The 16,970-nt window shown below is 35.2% G+C and overlaps 1 protein-coding gene across 5 annotated transcripts in view; it reads left to right on the top strand.

The window, feature by feature from the left end:
- The first annotated feature begins 3,185 nt into the window (after positions 1–3,185).
- LOC123564769 (protein zer-1 homolog) overlaps positions 3,186–16,970 on the top strand; it is a 76,770-nt gene continuing 62,985 nt past the window's right edge. For 2 of the 5 annotated variants that reach the window (XM_053537412.1, XM_053537411.1), the window contains exon 1: positions 3,229–3,649. The gene's annotated coding sequence lies outside the window, so the exon portion shown is untranslated. Of the gene's footprint in view, positions 3,650–9,941; positions 9,985–10,019; positions 11,939–16,970 lie in introns of those variants that run through there. The other 3 variants (XM_053537415.1, XM_053537414.1, XM_053537413.1) reach the window with 3 other exon arrangements.

The following is a 16,970-nucleotide window of genomic DNA, read 5'->3' as shown; positions in this document are numbered from 1 at the left end:
TGCCGTGAACACTTGCAACGATCATGCCGCGAATATCCGGCAAACATGCCACAAACACTTTTGATACAATTGGTATAATTGTTTGAGGGATGTTCGTTTGGTGTTCACTTTTCACATGCAAATTAGTTTTGCCGCGAACAAGTTGCCGTGAACTTCCCGGAAACAAGTAGCTGTGAACTTCCCGCGAACAAGTTGCTGCGATCATCCCACAAACTAGTTACTGGGAACATCCCGCAAACTAGTTGCTGCGAACATGCCACGAACTAGCTGAAACCATCTCTACAGAAATTGTGTACAAAAAAGCATGTACAGAAAAAGTGCAAAAACAAATAAATCAGTAGGAATCAGGAATATAAATTTATTGAATAAACTTGAACACCTAGGTTGTAACAAATTCAAATTGTCAATGTCTGAACTTTTTCATATCATATTTGGAGCATTTTAAACAAAGTTTTAATGATAAGATATGTTTGAATTTTAACTGTTACTTGTCATTTCAATAACAGTGTCTGAGTGCATGTATTCATGCATTTCATCCCAATGTTTTTCTTCACACTGCTTAGAAGTTATATGTATCACTACAAATCTATCATAGTTTTACATGTCGTATCACAAAAAATTATTATATTCCTATCACTTATGAAAACTGTCTGTAATGCACACAGATTTCCTTCTATTATTCTCCAGAATAATATAATTATCTGGTCGTAATTAACTTATCAGACTCATACTGTGACCTTACAGATAATGTCACAAATTAATTGAGCTACAATTACCTGCTCTTATAAAAGCTCTTCAGTAACAGTTTACCAACAGATTATAATCTTCTAAGTTCTTCTTGCGAACATGCCGCGATCATTGGTCTTCCTGGGAACTTGATATCCCACGAACTAGTATCAAACCAATCGCAGGATGATCGTGATAGCAGCGAATATCCCGCAAATACTTCCTGCAAATAGGTATGTTCGCGGCATGTTCGCAGCTTTTGACCATTTCGTAACGGGAACTACAAAAACATTATTCGTGTAGCTCTAATCGCAGTATGAATTCTATGTTTTCTTTTGGATAAGAGTTTTAATATATTATAAGTCTAGAAAACAACAAGACGTATATATATATATATATATATATATATATATATATATATATATATATATATATATATATTTTATTATTTTTCTTTATTTTACTTTAAAGTCTATCCCGTTTTTTAATTATTTTTTTTTTAATTTCAGAGTTCAACCATGGAAGATGATGTCTACCTGAGACAAGTTTGCTCAGTACATGACTTGATACTAGCTCATCTAATTTATTTTTAAAGCTCTGCCATAATTCTTGAACACCCAAGTTTTGTGTTTTATGCTTACTTTTTAGATTAATTCTTGCTGATGATAAAAGGTCAACAAATTGTATGCAATGGTCACTAAAACAAGGAATGACTTTTTTGCATCAAACATGACCCCAACCTTTCTTTTGATTTTTATTCGGCACTTACAATATCTATCAAGAAAATGTAAGTTTTAGGCATTTAAAATGGGTACTGGTGTACATTTACTGCAGCCGTTTGAATTTTCTCAATTTCATTTTAAATCAGACCATGGTGTATTTATGCCTTTAAAGTTGTAGGGTTCAGTTTCAGTTTTCAGCCAGTTTATTTTTAATACAAGGCCCATAAGGGCATCTGCATGGCATAATACCATAACAATTTCCACAAAACAGTTCCAAGACAGTTCAAACATATTCAAAATGATAATTCTATCTAAGCGTGACTAGACATGTGTAAAAATAATTGAATGTAAAGTTACATTTAATGGAAGGTGGTAATATTACCTTACCTTTTGCATAACATTTTTAAGAAATATTGCAAGTTTTAATAAAACAGTCCTATCCGAGCTTTGAAACAATTTTTGAAAAGATACAATATTGCATATTCTTAATTCTTTTGGAATGTATTTTTCCTTTCTGAAATAAAGTGTACACAATCAAAAATATAATGGAATTCATCCCCTATAGAGTTATTACTACACAAATGACAAGTTCTCTGACTAAGATCAATATTATATCTTACACCCTTTTCTACTGGTAATTTATTGTTACGACATCTAAAATGACAAAATGACAAAGCCAAGTCTCTTGGAAATAAATTAAAATAATTCTCAAAAGTGAAATCTGTTTTAAATATTCTGTAGTTAATACATTTGCTAGATGACTGCAACTGCTCATTCCATTTCTGCATAAACTGATCTTTGATTCTTTGCTTAATAATAGTACTAAAACATTTTGGGCTAGGAGCCGACTGATTAATCCAAAAATCTGCAAAACCTAATTGTTCTTACGACGTTTTCACAAACTTTATCCAAGGACATGAATATAGGCCTACATTTTCAAAATCTAGTCTGTATAATAACCTATACATAATAACATTGATTTTTTCTGTTCTACTGTTCACAACTCTACTCCAGTAATTCAAAACCCTACTCTTAACAACTGAATCTAATGGTAAAACACCAAGCTCACCAAGTACCATATTATTAGGCGTAGATTTCTTAACATTTAGTAATAATTTTAGAAATTTCATTCTGAAAAGTGCATGTAACACTAAGGTCTTTCACAGCCCCACACTTCATTTCCATACAACAAGATGGGACTGACCGTTGTTTCAAATAAATGCAAAACCAAATCAATTCCTAACTGCAATTTACGACATTTCTTGAGTAAACTAAACATTGCTTTTCTAGCTTGCTCACATAAATACTTCTTAGTTTTATGAAAACTACCATTATAATTGAGTTTTACTCCAAAGTAACTAAAGTCATCAACAATTTCCAGCTCATTGTTATTTAACTTATTATAAGTAAAAGATGGCTTATTCCTAATTTTCCCTCGAGAGAATACGACTACTGTTCACTTCTAGCTTCCACACGTCACAATCTGACATTGAATCTAAAGCATATAGCAACAGGTACAGTTTAAAATAAACCTTAATTGTATTATCACTAAGAACAGTCTTTACTGAGTTTGAAAGTAATTCAAGGCCACTGTAGCTATGTGATATGAATGACACTAAATCATTTAGAAAAATAGAAAACAAAATGGGACTAGAAATGTTGCAGAGTGTTCTCCCTTTATTTCGAGCACGCCATTTGCAGATAAAGATATTTTGTGTTGTATGTGTTCTTTATAGAGTCGTTTTTCTGCCTGTATTCATAACTTTATCATGACATCATAGAACATTAGGGGTTCTAGCTGACCAATCAGAGAGCTGCATTTTAGAGTACCTGCCAGTTTCCACTTGGGTATAACGAGGTATTTTTACAATGAACATATAGTGACTTTAGAAATAAATATCACACAATTTAAGAAATCAAATCAAGATTTTTCACTGCACATGCTCCAAATGATGCTACAAACAACAAAACATTGAAGTTTCATTGAAATATTATTTCGATTTGATACCGTTATTTTAGTTAAAACTTCGAGATTTTATACAGGGAGTCTATGATAAAGTCCGAGTAAAATGTAATCAATACCCAAGTGAAATAAGTATCATTCCACAATGTTTTGGACATGTTAAAGTTATGACAAAATCAGAGACAGAATTGTTTTCAGTTAACATTAATTAGTGGAGTCTTTAATGCTCAATGTTTAGGTATGATTAATTTTAACAAAGTATGAATGATCAACGACTTATTTATAGACTAAAAGCTACTGCTAAATCTGGTTCTTTAAAGGGACGCATACTTTGAAATTAGAAAAAAGTGGGTGGGGTATGATAAAATTTACCTGCCAAAAAGTACAAGGTTTTGGTACATGAACTGGATACTGTTTCAACTGTTATAAGTACATAAAGGATTGCTCACTAAAATAAAAATGAGAAAACTGAAACAAGAAAGTTATTGTTGAATTACATAAGACTTATTGTGTACATTCAAAGTCAACAATTAACTTTATTTTATTAAGACTTTTTGGTGCGAAAATAATAGTGCTTCACCTTGTCCAAACATTTATCAGTGTCCTACAGATTCTAATTTAAAGAAAGAATGTGAAATATGGTCACTGTCTTGCTTTTCATTTCGCATATGTAAGCTAAAACACATTATTTAGTTTGTTTACAAAGTAGTGCATAAGAAAAGATACGGTGGTCAAGGAATGCCACATTCCAAAACTAAAAGAGTATATTCCCCTTAATACATTAAACATTTATCCTAACAGAAGTCTAGTGGCTTACAATAAGGGCCTAGAAATGTTGCCATTATTAATTTTTAACTTGGTATTCATGAACTTCAATGCACTTAAATATCAAAACACATTCAACAAACTTTTGAAAATGTATTGTCTTAAAAATCCCTAAAATAAGGTATGAAATTTGGTTGAGAGGTCCAATCAATGTGTATATGTGCAAAAGTAACATTCTGATCTTGTTCACAAAAGTTACTAATACACAGCAGGCATGTCAATGATCAAAACTGGACGAATATACAGTTATCCTCACTTTAATGTCATTTATAATTTGTCCTTGAATTCTCCACCATACTTTTCATAACTCTGTTTGCACGAGTTGCACGAGAATGCTGTCATTCACGTAAAAAATGGGGTCAAATAAGTTGTAAATGCAATATCATCTAAACGTAATTAATGGATTATGCAGTTCAAGATAAACTTTATCTCATAACGTAACGAACATATATAATGTTGTAACAACAACTTTACTTACACTGATTTAAGTAGCAGTCGGTTTATAAGTGACTATTAATTCATTTTGTGTTTTGTTATTGTTGTCAAAAAGTATAACGGAAGTGCCTCAAAACTGAAGCGGAAACCAGTTTGATGCACAAAGTAGTCCAATGTAAGTAATATTTTTTGACAAAATATCCACAGAAATTAATAATTTTCTAATATTAAAGACGAATATCTGAATAGGATTCATTATTTGATAAGAAATTATAATCATCGACATGTTTTTAGCTGGACTATTCGAAGAATAGTCTAGCTATTCTACTCACCCTGGCGTCGGCGTCGGCGTTGGCGTCGGCGTCACACTTTGGTTAAGTTTTTGCATGCAAGTACATACAGCTATCATTTAAAGGCATATAGCTTTGAAACTTATTTATTCTTTTTCTAGGTCAGTTACCAACCTCACTTGGTCAAGTTCCATAACTCTAACATGTATTTTGAGCAAATTATGCCCCCTTTTGGACTTAGAAAATTCTGGTTAAAGTTTTACATGCAAGTTACTATCTCCAAAACTAATGCAGATATTGAATTGAAACTCCACATGTGTCTTCGGGGTTATATAACGAGTTGATAGCACCAAGCCCTATAACTCTGACCTTCATTTTGACCAAATTATGCCCCCTTTTGGACTTAGAAAATTCTGGTTAAAGTTTTGCGTGCAAGTACATACAGCTATTACTAAAAGGCATATAGATTGGAAACTTATTTTTTCTTTTTCTAGATCAATTACCTACCTCACTGGGTCAAGTCCCATAACTCTGACATGTATTTTGGCCAAATTATGCCCCCTTTTGGACTTAGAAAATTCTGGTTAAAGTTTTGCGTGCAAGTACATACAGCTATTACTAAAAGGCATATAGATTGGAAACTTATTTTTTCTTTTTCTAGATCAATTACCTACCTCACTGGGTCAAGTCCCATAACTCTGACATGTATTTTGGCCAAATTATGCCCCCTTTTGGACTTAGAAAACCCTGGTTAAAGTTTTACATGCAAGTTACTATCTCCAAAACTAATGCAGATATTAAATTGAAACTTCACATGTGTCCTTGGGGTTATAAAACTAGTTGATAGAATCAAGTCCCATAACTCTGACTTGTATTTTGGGCAAATTAAGCCCCCTTTTGGACTTAGAAAATTCTGGTTAAAGTTTTGCGTGCAAGTACATACAGCTATTACCAAAAGGCATATAGCTTTGAAACTTATTTATTCTTTTCCAAGGTCAATTACAAACCTCACTGGGTCAAGTTCCATAACTCTTAACATGTATTTTGAGCAGATTATGCCCCCTTTTGGACTTTAAAAATTCTGGTTAAAGTTTACATGCAAGTTACTATTTCCAAAACTAATGCAGATATTGAATTGAAACTTAACATGTTTCTTCGGGGTTATAAAACTAGTTGATAGCATCAAGTCCCATAACTCTGATATGCATTTTGGTCAAATGATGTCCCCTTTCGAACTTAAAACTCTTTTGATATTTAACATTTTGGGTAATAATTTCCTGCTTCTGTGACAATATTTCGAATAGTCGAGCTTGGCTGTCTTACGGACAGCTCTTGTTTTTAAAAATCGTACACGTGCTGACACCTAAGTTGTCTCCCGTTGTTTATTAGAGTTACCTTTTGTCCGGCGCAGTAATACATTTGCAGTGAATCGCCGAGAAGTCATGGGAAAATTAAAAACCATGTAAATAAACTAAAATTAACCACCTTTTCAAGATGAATTTCAAGTGATCGCCATTATGCATTTAACCCGCCTGACCTGTGTAGCATCTTAGATATCTGTTCTAAGGTATTCATTGTGTAGAATGTCATGTTATGCCCTTGCAATGCTAATCCCACTCTGATTTTTTTTGTTTACATTTTTATCAATGAGAAATATGGCATCCATCCCGAGCTGAAATGATGTGGCGTTAAATTTTTACATGTTTAAGCAAACCTGGAGTGTTAGAAAGAAAATCTCATCCCTTCAACATTATTTCGAACACTGTTATTGTAAAAAACCTGTTTTTAGCTCACCTGTCACATAGTGACAAAGTGAGCTTTTGTGATCACGCAGCGTCCGTCGTCCGTCGTCCGTCCGTCCGTGCGTTAGTCCGTCCGTCCGTAAACTTTTGCTTGTGACCACTCTAGAGGTCACATTTTTTGTGGGATCTTTATGAAAATTGGTCAGAATGTTTATCTTGATGATATCTAGGTCAAGTTCGAAACTGGGTTACGTGCCATCAAAAACTAGGTCAGTAGGTCTAAAAATAGAAAAACCTTGTGACCTCTCTAGAGGCCATATATTTCACAAGATCTTCATGAAGATTGGTCAGAATGTTCATCTTGATGATATCTAGGTCAAGTTTGAAACTGGGTCACGTGCCTTCAAAAACTAGGTCAGTAGGTCTAAAAATAGAAAAACCTTGTGACCTCTCTAGAGGCTATATATTTTACAAGATCTTCATGAAAATTGGTCAGAACGTTCACCTTGATCATATCTAGGTCAAGTTCGAAACTGGGTCACGTGCCATCAAAAACTAGGTCAGTAGGTCAAATAATAGAAAAACCTTGTGACCTCTTTAAAGGCCATATTTTTCATGGGATCTGTATGAAAGTTAGTCTGAATGTTCATCTTGATGATATCTAGGTCAAGTTCGAAACTGGGTCACGTGTCATCAAAAACTAGGTCAGTAGGTCAAATAATAGAAAAACCTTGTGACCTCTCTAAAGGCCATATTTTTCATGGGATCTGTATGAAAGTTGGTCTAAATGTTCATCTTTATGATATCTAGGTCAAGTTCGAAACTGGGTCACGTGCGGTCAAAAACTAGGTCAGTAGGTCTAAAAATAGAAAAACCTTGTGACCACTCTAGAGGCCATATATTTCATGAGATCTTCATAAAAATTGGTCAGAATGTTCACCTTGATGATATCTAGGTCAAGTTCGAAAGTGGGTCACGTGCCATCAAAAACTAGGTCAATAGGTCAAATAATAGAAAAACCTTGTGACCTCTCTAGAGGCCATATTTTTCATGGGATCTGTATGAAAGTTGGTCTGAAAGTTCATCTTGATGATATCTAGGTCAAGTTCGAAAGTGGGTCACGTGCCGACGAAAACTAGGTCAGTAGGTCAAATAATAGAAAAACCTTGTGGCCTCTCTAAAGGCCATATTTTTCATGGATCTGTATGAAAATTGGTCTGAATGTTCATCTTGATGATATCTAGGTCAGGTTCGAAACAGGGTCATGTGCGGTCAAAAACTAGGTCAGTAGGTCTAAAATTATAGAAAAACCTTGTTACCTCTCTAAAGGCCATATTTTTCAATGGATCTTCATGAAAATTGATCTGAATGTTCACCTTGATGATATCTAGGTCATTTTCGAAACTGGGTTACGTGCGTTCAAAAACTAGGCCAGTAGGTATAAAAATAGAAAAACCTTGTGACCTCTCTAGAGGCCATATTTTTCATGAGATCTTCATGAAATTTAGTGAGAATGTTCACCTTGATGATATCTAGGTAAAGTTCAAAGCAGGATCACATATCTTCGAAAACTAGGTCAATAGGTCAAATAATAGAAAAACCTTGTGACCTCTCTAGAGACCATATTTTTCAATGGATCTTCATGAAAATTGGTAAGAATTTTTATCTTGATAATATCTAGGTCAAGTTCAAAACTGGGTCACATGAGCTCAAAAACTAGGTCACTATGTCAAATAATAGAAAAAACGACGTCATACTCAAAACTGGGTCATGTGGGAAGAGGTGAGCGATTCAGGACCATCATGGTCCTCTTGTTTCCTTATACAAAAGCTTAATATTTTGTGTTGAATGTACTTTCTCAAAGACGTCTGTTTTCCTATTACATTCATAGTACCACATCCTTATCCACAAAATACTGAATATTACAGGTGTCCATCAGTATTATATCAGTTTAGGAATATGTTTTTTATTTTCCCACCATCGATTTCTTGAATATGCACCCCTTCTGCATTTCTGTATGAACTGTGAATGTAGCAATATGCGTCCCCTTAAGGTAGTGCACACACAGTAATTAACAGATCATATATAAATCAATATACCACCTGTAAATTTATATATCTACACATATTTTAATCAATATACCAGTAAGTAAAATTGTTTAAAAAAAAAATTCACAGTAAAATCCACACCATTAAACGCACATCCGGGGTTTATTTTTGGGAAGTGGCTATTCTTACGGTCCCGTAGGAATAGCCTCGCAGGCTATTCTTACGGCTCTCGCGTAAGAATAGTGAAAAGCCTGCAGGTTGTTATTCTTTTTTTTTATTACAATACATAGTACTGAAGTCATTCAACTCATATATTTTCAACCGATTTCGGAAATGATGTGTAAACACACTTTGTCATTGTGTTACAAATAATTTGTCAGGTCTGAATTGCTGCAAATGTCAAATGTCAAGCTGATGTGTGACAAACGTCCAATTCCTAACTAATGTTCTGTAAATGTTTCATGTATTACTGAAATAAAATATGTTTAAACTAAGTATAAACATAAATTAAAGGTCAGTTAACATGTTTAGAGTCAGGTGAGAGATTCGTACTGTTGAAAAATGTGCATGCATATAAACGAAACATACTGCAGTAGATCAATAATTCTCTAACTGGTTTAGTTGAAAACACTTGGTAAATATTTTTAGTGTTTCAGTATTAATAACATGTGTATTTACATCTACATCTGTACAACCAACGATCTTTTTCTTTCAAATTTCACTTAAATACGTATTTTACACTAATGAAAAATTACAAAGAGCTGTAGGAATAGCCACAGGCAGGCTTTTCACTATTCTTACGGGAGAGCCGTAAGAATAGCCTGTGAGGCTATTCATACGGGACCGTAAGAATAGCCACTTCCTTATTTTTGATTTTATTAAACCAGCACATTTGTGAAGGTAATTTCAAATTCGAATGCTGCAAAGTTTGCTTTTGGGGACATATTTTCAAAGAACTATACAAGTGAAGGACTTCAGGATTATAATATACCCCAGAAATGCAAAAATAACTACAATTCATTTCTCTGCCTTTCTTTCAATTCGCTGGAAGCATTTTGATGTTGACTGGTGCATTTATTTAAACAAGCACTGTGATTGATGTTGACAAAGAGAGATGCTATTCATTACTAAGAAGCTGCTGATGAAACTGAATGACGATGTTGTAAACCAGTCAATCATGACCTTCACCTTGGAAAAGAAAGGAGAAGAATTTCGACATTATTAATTGAATAAGTTGTATTTTGACGTATTTATAGCATTTGAAACTGTTAAACATTCATATGTGGTTTAATATACAGATATGCTAATGCAGTTTATTTTACAAACACACATTTTTTTTATCATAAAATGAACATTTACAGTTTTTTGTCAGTCTCCATTGTTGAAATCTTTGCGGAAATGATTTGCGTTAGAAATAACATTTATGAAGCGGCTGATACTACTGTTTGCAGATCAGATTGCCCTTTCGCCTTATCTTAAATCAATAGACTTGTACCTTTACGTCGCTGGAGCTATTTTTGGAACTCGTCTATACAGGTAACTCCGCCTTTCCGATACGTGTAAACAAAAATACTGAATGAACTTGTTTACATTGGCTGCATGACCGAGAAATGATGATTTAAATACTGTTCGAACGGGTGTTTAACCGGATTGTAACAGATGTACTAAATCTAATCTTCATTTAAAATTTAAATGAATCTTGCCACAATGCACAGTACATTTAGGTAGCTTGGATGTGAAAAAAGACACCCTTTTATACATTACAGGCCTTTTTTCTGCCTAAATTTCAGTAACTTTTGCTGCAGTCTTTTCTTCTAAATAACGTATCTAGTGTTTAGTTTTCACAATAATTATAAAACGTGACTGACTCGAGTTGTTGGATTCGCTCATTATTGACTGATGGGCATAAGTTCGATTCCCGGAACCGACCATGCCTCTTTAGCTGAAAAATGTCGGCAATTTCTTATGGAATATGTGAGTCTTAGTCTAACTAATTTGACGCGATCCTAGGAAACAGTTACGAGTTATTTTCTCAACTCGAAAGATCACTAGATTTGGGTTTAGATGCTGATTTGTTGCGAATATGAGATAAATTCAAATAAAACTTACTATTGTATCAAAAGGTAGTCCAAATAATTATACTCAAGAGTTGAATATCGTTATATTTTTTGACTGGTCGATATCCCCTCTAGGTAGACAACGTAAAATTTCAAAATGTAAAATCGGTCTACCCGGGGTCTCATTATAAAGACTAATCAAAAGGGGAGATTAAATTCCTCATTAATTTATGTAAAAGTTATCATAATTCCCTTTAACACGATTAACGTTACACGTAATGTCTAAGCAATAAAACCAACGACTTTAAATGACGGTGTGCTGTTATTTATCCTCGATTATTTTGGTCCATTTAGAGTGACCGTCACAAATATAAAACAAACTAAACGTCGAATTATTTTGACTTACGCGAGTCTATAACTGGTTCTTTCCATGAACGAAGAAAAGGTTTATCAACTGCCTGTATGTAAATAACTGAAATAGTGTTTAAACGACTTCAAATAAATAGTAGATAAATTCACATACACGTAAACCCCACCAATAAAATAAAAATGAAATAAAATTAGATCTAAAATGGAGTTAGATTTGCGATAGTTAAGCTACAGAAGACTCTGTAACAGTCTGAATATCAAATAAGTCAGTGTTTATGGATCTACGTACAAGTGTTACGTAGCTTGAAGGTTCAACGAGATACCTTTCTATAAAACCTTGTGTACCTTGCGTGGTTGGAAATTCTGTCGATAATAATTGTCATAACAAACAAAAAGTGCTGTTTTCATTTGAACGTAGTTGAACTATTCTATATTCTACTTTTAAAACATATCCATTATCACCTTATTGCATTTTACAATGTATGCAAGTACGGCAATACTTCAAAGACAGAGTCAGAGCGTGCGCTTTGTGTGACGTCAAGATAAAGAAAAAAAAGGTTCAGGACAAGGTGAATGAATAATTTATTGTGGATGAGGCGGGGTTAACCTGTCAGAATTACTCCAAAAATAGCTCAAGCTTCACAGTTTCTGTGACGTAAACGTGCAACTCTATCGATCTGAAAGAAATTGAAGGGGCAATTTGATCTGCAAACAGTAGTATACCTATGGATTAAAAGATGTGTTGATATATAAATTTCCAGGTGATGTATTGATTTATATATGAACTGTTAATTACTGTGTGCTCTACCTGCTTTATGTCATATAAAATTAACATAGTAATACTTCATAACAGTTTTTCGACATTTTCTAGCATATTAGATTTTAAAGACATTTATTTCCATAACTATATCGCTAGATCTCTACTTTAGGAAAAAAAGCAACTTTTATATAAGAGAACTACATTTCCTCTACACAGCTATTCTCCCTAAATGCAGCTTGCGAATAGTTATGTCTCCCCCAGGAGACATATTGTTTTTGCCCTGTCCGTCCGTCCGTCTTTCCGTCCGTCCGTAAGTCACACTTCATTTCCGAGCAATAACTGGAGAACCATTTGACCAAGAACCTTCAAACTTCATAGGGTTGTAGGGGTGCTGGAGTAGAGGACCCCTATTGTTTTTGGGGTCACTCCGTCAAAGGTCAAGGTCACAGGGGCCTGAACATTGAAAACCATTTCCGATCAATAACTAGAGAACCACTTGACCCAGAATGTTGAAACTTCATAGGATGATTGGCCATGAAGAGTAGATGACCCCTATTGATTTTGGGGTCACTCCGTCAAAGATCAAGGTCACGGGCCTGAACATTGAAAACCATTTCCGATCAATAACTTGAGAACCACTTGACCCAGAATGTTGAAACTTCATAGGATGATTGGCCATGAAGAGTAGATGACCCCTATTGATTTTGGGGTCACTCTGTCAAAGGTCAAGGTCACAGGGGCCTGAACATTGAAAACCATTTCCGATCAATAACTAGAGAACCACTTGACCCAGAATGTTGAAACTTCATAGGATGATTGGTCATGAAGAGTAGATGACCCTATTGATTTTGGGGTCACTCCGTCAAAGGTCAAGGTCACAGGGGCCTGAACATTGAAAACCATTTATGATCAATAACTAGAGAACCACTTGACCCAGAATGTTGAAACTTCATAGGATGATTGGTCATGATGAGTAGATGACCCCTATTGATTTTGGGGTCACTCCATCAAAGGTCAAGGTCACAGGGGCCTGAACATGGAAAACCATTTCCAATCAATAACTAGAGAACCACTTGACCCAGAATGTTGAAACTTCATAGGATGATTGTGCATGCAAAGTAGATGACCCCTATCGATTTTGGGGTCACTCTGTGAAAGGTCAAGGTCACAGGGGTCTGAACATTGAAAACCATTTCCGGTCAGTAACTTGAGAACCACTTGACCCAGAATGTTGAAACTTCATAGGATGATTGGTCATGCAGAGTAGATGACCCCTAACGATTTAAGGGTCACTCTGTTAAAGGTCAAGGCCACAGGGGCCTGAACATGGAAAACCATTTCCAAACAATAACTTGAGAACCTCTCGACCCAGAATGTTGAAACTTCATAGGATGATTGTTCATGCAGAGTAAATGACCCCTATTGTTTTTGGGGTCACTCCGTTAAAGGTCAAGGTCACAGAGGCCTGAACATTGATAACCAGTTCTGATCAATAACTTGAGAACCACTTGACCCAGAATGTTGAAACTTCATAGGATGATTGAACATGCAGAGTAGATGACCCCTATTGATTTTGGGGTCAGTCTATTAAAGGTCAAGGTCACAGTGGCCTGTTCTTGTAAAATCATTTTTTAGAAATAACTTGAGAATCACTTGACCTACAGTGTTGAAACTTAATAGGATGATTGGACATGCAGAGTAGATGACCCCTATTTATTTTGAGGTCACTTGATCAAAGGTCAAGGTCACAGGAGCCTGAACAGTGACTTGAGAACCACTAGGCCAAGAGTGTTGAAATTTAGCGGGATGACTGGACATGCCAAGTAGATGATCCCTATTGCAGCCAACCATCAGTGTCTCTTCGACTTTCGCTCCTGACCCCTATTGACTTCTTGTATAGGACTTTGCATTGGGGGAGACATGCGCTTTTTTACAAAAGCATTTTCTAGTTGAAATTTAAAGTCCATGGTAGTGTAATGGTTTATATGATATTTTAAGCTTTGAACCCTCTGCAGTTTATCAGAAAAGAATCACATAGTGACAATTTTAGCGAATAAAAATATGAGCCGATCCTTGGGACTCATAACTTTAAAATCTATCGGTCCCAACAAAGAAGTATAAAATACACAGAATGGCAACTGGCTGTAGCTCATGGTGAGCTATTGTGACCGCTCATTGTCCATCATGCGTCGTGTGTCTGTCAACATTTTCTAAAAAAATCTTCTTCAAAATCACTGGGCAGAATTACTCCAAACTTCACACAAATGATCCTTTGGCGGTCTCCTTTCAAAACTGTTCGAAGAATTAAAAACATGCAGCACTCTGGTTGCCATGGCAACTGAAAGGAAAAACTTTAAAGATCTTCTTGTCCAATGCCATAGGGCCTAGGGTTTTGATATTTGGTTTGTAGCATCATCTTGTGATCCTCTACCAGAATTGTTCAAATTATCCCCCTAGGGTCAAATATGGCTCTGCCCCGGGGGTCGCATGGTTTATATAGACTTATATAGGGAAAACTTTGAAAATCTTCTTGTACAAAACCACATGGCCTAGGGCTTTGATAATTGGTATGTAGCATCATCTAGTGGTCTTCCATCAAAATTGTTCAAATTATTCCCCTTGGGTCAAATATGGCCCCGCCCCGGGAGTCACATGGTTTATATAGACTTATATAGGGAAAATTTTGAAAATCTTCCTGTACAAAACCACACGGCCTAGGGCTTTGATATTTGGTATGTAGCATCATCTAGTCGATATAAAATATTTCGGGTTGGGTCAATTTTCAAGGATCGGCCGGCAAAGGCATTCAACAGTCAAAAGTTTAATTTAGAATATGTGTGACAATCAATCTACATTTTGAAAGATTACAACCTTTTAAAATAATTATCGTTTAATTGACCGTTATCAGCCATTTCTTCCAATCAAGGCTACATGTAGCTTCACCGCCTACGTGCTAACAACAACGAGATTTTCGGCTATTGTTCCTAATATTAAATTATCATAAACTGTTACTGATTGCATAATTTTGTCAATTCATAATCAGGGTCTGTAAATTAATCTGGGTCATCAAAAGATTGCAGTGCGCAATATGAGTGGTGACCGGAGCTAGCTTTATCAACATGTGTCCTGCTCGAGGGCATGAAACTGATTATCGGATAATTAGGAATAAACAATGTGACACCGGTGACTGTTTATTGTGTTTTATTCATGTAAAATTCAACAATTTATAGGCAAAAAAACTAGTTTTTTGGGGGGTTATTTTTGTTTTTCTGTATTTTTAATTTTCCGGGACATTTCAACACTGTCCGGGACACCGGGACGAGTATGTGATTTCCGGGACAATCCCGGACAATCCAGGACGTATGACATGTATGCCTCTAGGATCAAATATGGCTCTACCCCGTGGGTACCAAGTTTTACATAGATTTATATATGAAAAAAAGTTAAAAAATCATCTTGTCTGAAACCACAACACTTAGACCTTTGATATTTGGTTTGTAGCATTGTATTACTGTCATCAACGAAAATTGTACCCCTGGGATGAAAAGAGGTCCTGCCCTGGGGGTCAAAGTTATATATATAGACTTATATAGGAAAAAAACTTATTGTCTGAAACCATACGACCTATGTTTTTGATATTTGGTATGGTGCATTATCTAGTAGTCCTCTACCAATATTATTCAAATTATGACCCTGGGGTTAAAAGAGGCCCTGCCCTGGGGTCACTTAGTTACTATGTGTGTTATATACTATTAGGAAAAAATACTTAAAAAATCATTTGATCCTATTTTTAAGACTGTTTAATAATAATTACCTGATGACCCCAAGTAATATGATGTCGCTTGACTGTGACCTTGACCTACTGACCTACATTCTTGTTTTTAAAGATACAGCCTTGAAATTATGATGACATACACAGTTTTGCACACCAGTCATAAAACTGAATTTCATTGACCATGAATGTGACCTACTGACTTTCTTAGTATTTTATCATCAGTTTGATCTTTGAAACATGTAGCTCATATTACTCAGGTTAGCAATCCAGGGTCATCATGACCCTTTTGTTCAATTAATCTTCCTGAATTTTGGTCAGAATGATTACCTTAATGAAATCTAGGCCGAGTTCAAAAATGGGTCATCTAGGGTCAGAAACTAGGTCAAATCAAAGAAAAACCTTGTGTATGTGATAGAGGCAGTATTTTTCAATTAATCTTCATGAATTTTAGTCAGAATGATTACCTTAGTGAAATTTAGGTCAAGGGCTAATATGGGTCATCTGGAGTCAAACACTAGGTCACTAGGTCATACCAAAGAAAAAGCTTATGTATGCAATAGGGACTGCATTTTACACCGAATCTTCATGAAGTTTGATGAGAATGTTTATCTGGATGAAATCTAGATATGGTTTGAATATGGGTCATCTAGGGTCAAAAACTATGTCACCCGGTCAAATTAAAGAAAAACCTTGTTTAGGCAATAGGGGCTGCATATTACACTGGATATTTATAGAATTTAGCCAGAATGATTGCCTTATTGAAATCCAGGAGGATTTCTATTATGGGCCATCTAGGATCAAAAGCTAGGTCACTAGGTCAAATAGAAGAAAAACTAGAAGAAAAACTCTGTGTATGCCATAGAGGCTGTATTTTTCAGTTCATCTTTATGAATTTCGGTCAGAATGATTTCATTGATGAAATCTAGGTCAAGTTCAAATATGGGTCATCTTGGGTCAAAAACTAGGTCACTAGGTCAAATCAAAGAAAACCCTGTGTATGCAGTAGGGGCTGCATTTTACACCAGATCTTTATGACATTTGATCAGAATATTTGTTTGGATGAAATCAAGGTTGAGTTTGAATATGTGCCGTCTAGGTTCAAAAACTAGGTCACCTGGTCAAATTAAAGAAAAACCTTGTGTATGCAATAGGGGCTGCATTTTACACTGGATATTCATAAAATTTAGTCAGAATGATTGCCTCGATGAAATCTTGGCCAGGTTCAATGTTTCTTTGGTGATTGACCTAGGGCCATCTT

This window comes from Mercenaria mercenaria, chromosome 2, assembly GCF_021730395.1.
Source record: "Mercenaria mercenaria strain notata chromosome 2, MADL_Memer_1, whole genome shotgun sequence".
Taxonomy (NCBI): Eukaryota; Metazoa; Mollusca; class Bivalvia; order Venerida; family Veneridae; genus Mercenaria; species Mercenaria mercenaria.
This window is presented reverse-complemented; position numbering and strand designations above follow the sequence as displayed.